The sequence below is a fragment of the Scardinius erythrophthalmus genome (assembly GCF_964197995.2).
Source record: "Scardinius erythrophthalmus genome assembly, chromosome: 8".
Lineage (NCBI taxonomy): Eukaryota > Metazoa > Chordata > Actinopteri > Cypriniformes > Leuciscidae > Scardinius > Scardinius erythrophthalmus.
Genome location: NC_138228.1, coordinates 4,335,606 through 4,342,214, shown reverse-complemented (window position 1 = coordinate 4,342,214; position 6,609 = coordinate 4,335,606). Strand labels below are relative to the sequence as shown.

General features: G+C 38.9%; 1 long non-coding RNA gene across 1 annotated transcript; it reads right to left on the bottom strand.

Moving 5' to 3' along the window:
- Window positions 1–2,886: 2,886 nt before the first annotated feature.
- LOC308694884 lies at window positions 2,887–6,359 on the bottom strand. Its single transcript, XR_014030650.1, has 3 exons — window positions 5,066–6,359; window positions 3,494–3,681; window positions 2,887–3,313 (listed from the first exon to the last, which is right to left on the bottom strand). It is a non-coding gene; the product is annotated as an uncharacterized lncRNA (long non-coding RNA).
- Window positions 6,360–6,609: the final 250 nt, after the last annotated feature.

Genomic DNA, 6,609 nt, shown 5'->3' with positions numbered 1-6,609 from the left:
TGACCTCTACAGAGAGGGAATGGGCGGATATAACTCTTGCCTTCCTGTTCCCACCCGTCCATGAGGAAATGTAGGAAGTTCAGTCCTCTTAAAACACATAAATGAGCCGTGTCACACACACACACACACACACACACACACACACACACACACACACGCTGACAGTGATGAAGTCGGGACCCCCTCCCTCACACACCTGCTGGGTCTCAGGATACACAACCCTCCTTTCATTCACAGCATTGTGCTCGAGACCAGCAGGTCAGCTTCTCAATTAGTCGTTTTCCTGTCTTAGCTGCCATGATTTGTCTTTAGCAGGGTGAAGTCTCGATGACAGTGAGGTGTTCGGTTAGAGAGACAATCATGAGGCCTGGATAGTATTCAGGGTTTGAAATTAAGATACGCCATCCAGCCAAATGCAAGTTTAACCATGACAGATAACAGGAGTGGCAGCTGTACAAGAAGCTACACATCTTTAAAACTCGAATCTATTGTTTTCTATGTAACAATGCAACACTCAAAAGGTGGTTCAAAACTAATGGCCCACAGAATGTAAGGTTCTGGGAAGGTAGCCTACTTTATTGCAGTTGCTATCAGAGTCGGGGTTAATACATTACTAGTAATGCGAGATACATAATCAGATTACATTTGTAAAGTAGCCTAACTAAAGTAATGCATTAGTTGCAAAGTTACTTATCTCACTTACACGTGTTGACTGACAGCTCTCCTGTCCTGATGTAGAGAAATCAGGAGTGAGAGCAGAGGTGTTGTTTGTGAACATCATGATTATTATAGATCTACACTAATTTACTCATCTCACTTACACAAACACAGATTCAAATGACCCTCTTAATGAATTCAGATTCATTAAGAGGATCAATTCTGATGATTTCATGATGACTGTCGTTCAAAGCAAGATGCGATGCAACAGCCAAACCCGTGAAGGTGTAGTTTCTGTCAGCGAGTCTGTATTTCACAGTCACACAGCGACATCTGGTGGTTGTCTGAGGCATTTCAACCGCCACACACTATAACATCATCAGATAACCACGTTTGTCATGGCATGCAACTTCAAGTTTAATATGTTCTGAAGACTCACATTTACCACATAATCACATAGCATTACACATGATAAGTTGGGTATATCATCAAAAGATATCTTTATGAATTTCTCATCAAACACATGGAATGACCTACATAATGACAGATAAAGCCTGAAGGGTGTTGTGTGACTTCTGAAGGAGCCGTCGAGCTCTCCACACCGTAACTATAATGATAATTGCTCAGAGGAACTGTAGGCCTATTGTTGGAACCACTTTCAAGGAATCTATTTTTTTTAAACATGAATGGTAAAACAAAGCGGCAAAAGATAATTATTATATATTTTTTTAAATTCAGTGCGTGTTTATTATAACCAGAACAATATCATTGTTAAAGCTAGGGTAGGTAATCCTGTTCAGAAACACTTTTTTATACTGGGTGAAATGGTCCTTCCATCCTGAGAGTAGTCAATACATTATGGCCGCGTGTCCACCAAAGCGTTTCTGAAAACGCTAGGCGCTCTGCTGCAAACACCTAGCTGTGGGCGCTTGAGAGCGTTTTGCCAGCGTTGCGTTTTTTTCAGTTGAGACACTTTGCTTGTTATGATACGGAATATCCGCGAAAGTGTTACTAGTACTATCTCATTTCACAAATACTTTGTTTCTGTGTTGATTCTATATTAAAATGTCAATACAATGTAATGTATTTTCTCTGGCTCTTGTTTTAAATGATTTTGTTCCGTTATTATGCTTGTTGTTGTTGTCATCTGTTGACGTACCTTGTACAAGCAGAATGTGGCGGACGCGGTTGGTTGATGTGGTATTAGTCCCGCCCGTCCTACACTGTGATTGGACGGTTGGGTAAAAAGTGACAGTGATGAGCGCAGCGTTTTACCCAAAGTTGAACATTCTTCAACTCTCGGCGACCTGTAAAAAACGACGAACGCTCAGCGCTTCAGCGTGAAAAAGACGCTCAGCGCCTCGTTACGCTCATGCCGTTTTAAAAACGCGGCGCTCCCATTGAAAACAGTTGAAAAAACACGCCAGCCGTGAGTAAAAACGCTTTGGTGGACACACGGCCTATGTGTTCAGAAAAAGGAATGAAAACAATCAGACCTCTGTAGCAGCTGCAGGACAGTAAAAACTCTGACCAATCACGGCCACTCGGTCCGAGTGTAAAGAACCAATCAGATGCCTTAAGAGCCAGGAGGAGTGTCTTAGCAGTGTCAATCAAGCTCGTGTATGCGGTGATCGCCCCTCTCTTGCACAACGCGTACCGTCATTCAAAATCAAGATTGCCGGTGTGCCGAGCAGCTGTGCTAATGGCGGACAAACAACCAAAACTACCAATTTCTCGAGTGGAACCTGCTCATACAACAAAGATAGCTAAACGGAAAAAGACCGATGACGATAAACAAGCCCGTCGGAGCCCATTGACTCGCCGCATAACATACAGATAAAATGTCACGCACTGTGCAAAGCAACAATTGAAACCTGCTAATTCACTGGTTTGTCATGTTGCTAAAATAATGTACTAGCAAACCTTATTTAGCATTACATATCGCTAGAATAATTATTTACATAGCCTACTGCAACGTTAGTTACCGTTATATTATCTTACTAGCTATTTATAACTCATAGAAAGAGTGCAACGTTATAAAGTTACATTACATGTATTGCATAATATGTAATGATTTGAGGACCAAGTTTGTAGTCAAAGTATGGACAGGCCAGTCAATGTAAAGCATTTCGTCCCTATCAGTGAATGTGCCATAACTGTTTATTCGTCGTCATCGGTGACTCTGCATGTTTACTAGCCTGCGCGTTCACGGCAGGCTCCGCTGTGGGGGGAACTTTACATAACAAAATACATGTTTAACAGCTAGTAGGCCTAACGTTATATGTTATGAATCTTACACGAAATTCATCTTCATCACAGTGCAACTAATGGAAATGGAAAAACGTGTATCAATGCAACCTGTTTTTAGCTTTGCCTTATAGTTATAACTAGCTCGTTAGCGAATCAAAAAATATATATTTTAAACTTTACCAATATCGATATGATAGCTTGATAGTGAGTAGGCTACTAAAATACATCTTATTTGTTTATATTCATAATGATAAAGTTAGATTTTTTTATTACATGTGATTTTGACATGATGCTACATGCACTGTACTCCTTCCTCTCCGCTCGTCTCAGGTAAATAATGCGTCTTCCAGCTCAGCTGTCGGAGTCGCGCGTTCATGTGTTTTGGGGGCGTGGCTTTGGAAGGACCCTAGAAGGGAGAGGGTGGACTGAATGGAAATAATGAGCTGTCTTTAAAACAGTCGTTAGAGGTCTATATACACTCGATTTTTATACTTTCTTTTTCAGAATACTTACATTTTAATTATGTATTGATATATACATAAAGTTTAAACAAATTTGAAAAATAAGTTTTTTAGACCATTCTTACCTACCCCAGCTTTAATGAGGTATTCTAGTAGGGCTAGTTCATCAAGGTTTTCAGCCAGTAAACCGGATGGTGTATCGGTCAGGACAGGAATAAAGACGGGGAGATGTAATTTCTTCTTAAACTGTATTGAGCTCCAGCAGTAACGTTACTCATCAGAACATTCCAATATCCAGTATAGTCCTTATAGTCTGATAAAAAACAAATAAATCACCATTAGGTACTGACATTTAAACAGTTACTTACAGTACTTAAATTACTATGCAACGTAAATAATAAATCCACACACATAATACAAATCAGGATAATCAAACATAAATATCTCAATAAACATTGCTATGCCCCTTTAAACATAATCTACAATTACATAAACGAGGATATTACGCTTTGGAGAAATATTATATGGAGCTGCCTTCACCTATCTCACTGACCAGTTTACATGAAACTGTATTAAAGGGGGTTTACAGAAGGAGCAATGGCGAAATCCTCTGGCCAGACAAGGCTACTACACAAACAGCGTCCGCACATGGTCTCCTGAGCACGTCAGCACGATATTAACTCTTCTTATTAACTCAATGTTATAAACGCTACTTCGTAACTTAGACATCAGAAGGCTCACACCAGTTAACTTATTATTTCCTACAGTGTTTTACAGCATAAACATTGTTATATCACTATAAATCTCACTCATCACGCTGGGCACATGTTAATGTGTTTGGTGTTTCATAGTAATATATGTTATAGTCATTGTTCCTGTTGTGAACAGGCCTTAACAATAAAAGCTTAATGTTTGATTTAGTCCTGTTTTATCTTAAACATCTCACAGTTCATGTATTTTAAATGTACAAAACTGCAAATATGTAATTACCATAGACTGTAAAAAAAATAATTACAGTAATTACAGATACATTTAAAATACATGACAATAAAAAATGGCATTAATCACATATTTTAGTTCAGCATAAATGCTTTTGTCAGTACATTCAACACACTTTAACCATATTTCAAAGACAAATATAAGTAATTATAAAATTACACAAATATGTATTTAAGTCCTACTTAAGTGTGTCAAAAAGCACTAAATTTCAAAGCACTAAACTGCATTTAAATTCTAATACATTCTTCATTTAATTGCATTTAACTGTCCAAAAATATTACAATCAGTTTATACTAAAATATATTATTTTATATAACACTTTATTTTACAGTGTCCTTGTTACATATGTTACATGTACTTACCATAGTAATAACAGTAAATGATGCATAATTACACGCAACTAACCCTCAACCAAATCCTAATCCTACCCTAACCCTATAGTAAGTACATGTAGTTGCTTATAATTACTCAGTACTCAAATATATAATTACACTGTAACAATGACACCTTAAAATAAAGTGTAACCCAAAAAAGCAACCCTGACTTTTGAATGACAAACACGTTTGGCATCAGCAAATTAAGTCACATTGAGTCAGCAACAGAGAAAAAGAAACAAACATCTCATTGTGTATTTTCTGTTTAAAATTAAATTTCTTTCCCACTTATGATGATGCAATCTTTTCCACAAAAATGCTTACACACTAATTCTGCTGAGGTCATAAACCATCTGTGTGGTCCACCATCTGATCTGGATACGGCCGGGGTACACCTCACTTCAGTAAACGGAGAGACTTGTTGACACTTCAGTACTGGGTTGTCGTCACGTCCAGGCGCAGGTCCTTCATCAGATCTGGATACGGCCTGTATCCGGTGGGCTGCGGTAAACCTCGGTATAAACAGAGAGACTAATATTAGCGTAGACGCCATTCTTCTTATGATGTTACGAGTACATTAGGATTTATGGGAAGTGTTCCCGGTTCCGGCTGGCCTGATCTATGCAGCCTAATATGGAATTATAGAAGTCTATAATGTGTTATGTGTATGCTAGGTCAAAGAGATGTTTTTTTAGTGTGGCTTTGAACTGACAGAGTGTGTCTGCTTCCCGGACAATGTTAGGAAGACTGTTCCAAAGTTTTGGCGCTAAATAGGAGAAGGATCTACCGCCAGTAGTCGATTTTTATATTTTAGGTATTATCAACTTTGTTATTATCTGGAATTTTGAGATCGCAATAGACGTGAAGGACTATAATGCGTTAAGAGCTCGCTCAAGTACTGCGGAGCAAAACCATTTAGTGCTTTGTAAGTAATCAGCAATATTTTAAAATGTATACAATGTTTAATAGGGAGCCAGTGCAGTGTTGACAGAACTGAGCTAATATGGTCATACTTCCTGGTTCTGGTAAGAACTCGAGCTGCTGCGTTTTGGACCAGCTGTAATTTGTTTATTAAGCGTGCAGGGCAACCACCCAGTAGAGCATTACAATAATCTAGCCTAGATGTCATGAACGCATGAACTAATTGTTTCGCATTTCTCAATGAGAGCATATGACGTAATTCAGATATATTTTTAAGATGGAAAAATGTGGTTTTACAGATACTAGACACATGACTTTCAAATGAAAGATTGGTATCAAAGAGCACATCCAGGTACCTAACCGACGATGAAGACTTAACAGAGCAGCCATCAAGTGTTAGACAGTATTCTAGGTTATTACGTGAGGAAGTTTTTTGTCCAATAATTAGAATCTCTGTTTTTGAGTTAAGTATTGGGAAATTACTAGTCATTAAATTTTTTATATCAGCTATGCAATCCGTTAATTTTGTGAATTGGTAAGTTTCGTCTGGGCGTGAAGAAATATAGAGCTGAGTATCATCAGCATTACAGTGAAAACGTCTTGGGTACGTATGGTAACCCTCGTTCCCTGAGTGAGGGAACGGAGACGTCACATCAGTAGGAGTTACCAACGAATTGGGATCACGCTAGGGAGACCAATTGCCTTTGAGTGAAACTAAAACGAGCCAATGAACATTGGATAGTATTTTCCCTAAGCTCAACGAGTCTGCTGTTTCGAGACCTCTCTTTGTTGGTGTTACGGCGCGGCAGTGATCTTCGCGAGCTCCCGTATATCAACTGTCACTTCATGCGATCTGCTTCTTTCAAAGAGCTGTTGTCACAGCTGGTATCTGGTTGAGTGCACACAGTGGGCTTGCAGTTTCCCCACTGTGTTGAACTCTGAACTTC